At 42.0% G+C, this 2033-nt stretch overlaps 1 pseudogene; it reads left to right on the top strand.

The window, feature by feature from the left end:
* The first annotated feature begins 1373 nt into the window (after positions 1–1373).
* On the top strand, positions 1374–2031 carry LOC102831108 (annotated as a pseudogene).
* Positions 2032–2033: the final 2 nt, after the last annotated feature.

The following is a 2033-nucleotide window of genomic DNA, read 5'->3' as shown; positions in this document are numbered from 1 at the left end:
AAGAACTGCTGGAAGAAAATTTCTCTAACATCCTGAAAAGTGAAAAGATAAACATTCAAGAAGCTCAACAAACCTCAGGAAGGATAGACCCCAAAATAAAATCCCAAGACATACCATAATCAAGCTCTCCAAAATCAAAGATAAGGAGACACTCCTGAAAGCAGCTAAGGAAAACAGAAGTGTCACATACAAAGGCAAGCAAGTCAGATTAAGCTCGAATCTCTCAGCAGAAACCATGCAAGCACGAAGACAATGGGGAGACATATATAAAACCCTGAAAGAAAGAAATTGCCAACCAAGAATCCTTTATTCAGCAAAGCTATCAATCAAATACGACAGTGTAATCAAAGCATTCCAGGATAAACAGAAGCTAAGGGATTTTGCCAAAGCCAACCCTGTGCTACAAAACATCCTAAAGGGAGTTCTGTAGACTGAGAACCAACAAGAACAGACAACAACCAGAGATTGACATACATGGCAGCACCTTCCAGAATTAAATTGACAGAAAGAAGAGTCAAGAACAGAACAAAACTATAAGCACAAACTCAGAGAATCTGGGAGGTCAGTCTATGATCAAAACAAGTACAATGTAAAAGAAGGTAAACACGTAGGAATCGAGATCCAGATAGTGAGAAGGTCAGGTTGATTACAGGATGAATTAGACTGCACTAAATGGAGAGAAAAGTTAATGGACTATAAGGCAATCTCAAAGAAAATGAACACTTCACAACATACCAAGAGAATGAAAATCCAAGAAGAACATGGAAACATCAAGACCTAACCTAATTCTGTAGATTGTACCCTGTCTCATTAACATAATTGCCTCTAATCCTGTCTCATATAGATTAGGATTTACAACACATACATCAGATCACAAAGTGGAGGGTGATTATACAATACTGAGAATCATGGCCTAGTCAAGTTGACACATATTTTTGGAGGAAAGAGTTCAATCCATCACACTCTCCTCAAAGCCTTTTCCTTTCTTACCTTTCTCTGCTGCTGCCTACATCTCTTAGCCACTGAGACACCAACAACACAGAATATGGTCTCATTTTCTCCATGTAGAGATTAACACTTTGTGCTTGTCTTTCTGGATCATTAGGAAGATCACTAGGAGTCAGAGATCTGGGTGTGAATCCTGGTTTACTCACAGAGTGATCTTGTAACAAGTGATTTTATGTCCTCATACTTTGATTCACATATTTATAAAATGGGAATAATCATTAACATATACCTGAATGACTTCTGATAAGATTATATAAATTAAGATACTTTGCAAAATGTAAGACATTATTCAAAGAACATTTTATCAACCAGAAATGATAGTATAGGAACATAAAGAGAATGCAAAACTAATACAAACTGCCCAGAGCCCCGGAGTCAAAGCCGGTTCCGGTTCCATTTTTGCTGCAGCCCGCCATCTCTTCCTCCTCTTTCAACATGACAGATGGCGCTGTGTCCTTCGCCAAGGACTTCTTTGCAGGTGGAGTGGCCGCGGCCATCTCCAAGACCGCGGTAGCACCCATCGAACGGGTCAAGCTGCTGCTGCAGGTTCAGCATGCCAGCAAGCAAATCACTGCAGATAAGCAGTACAAGGGCATTATCGATTGTGTGGTTCGGATCCCCAAAGAGCAGGGAGTCCTGTCCTTCTGGCGTGGTAACCTGACCAATGTCATCAGATACTTCCCCACCTAAGCTCTCAACTTTGCCTTCAAAGATAAATACAAGCAGATCTTCCTGGGTGGTGTGGACAAGAGGACCCAGTTTTGGTGATACTTTGCCGGGAATCTGGCATCTGGTGGTGCTGCTGGGGCAACATCCTTGTGCTTCGTGTACCCTCTTGATTTCGCCCATACCCGTCTAACAGCTGATGTGGGGAAAGCTGGTGCCGAAAGAGAGTTCAAAGGCCTTGGTGACTGCCTGGTTAAGATCTCCAAATCTGATGGGATTAAGGGTCTGTACCAAGGCTTTAATGTGTCTGTGCAAGGCATTATCATCTACCGGGCTGCCTACTTCGGTATCTATGACAC

Source organism: Chrysochloris asiatica, unplaced genomic scaffold (genome assembly GCF_000296735.1).
Source record: "Chrysochloris asiatica unplaced genomic scaffold, ChrAsi1.0 scaffold00069, whole genome shotgun sequence".
NCBI lineage: Eukaryota > Metazoa > Chordata > Mammalia > Afrosoricida > Chrysochloridae > Chrysochloris > Chrysochloris asiatica.
This window is presented reverse-complemented; position numbering and strand designations above follow the sequence as displayed.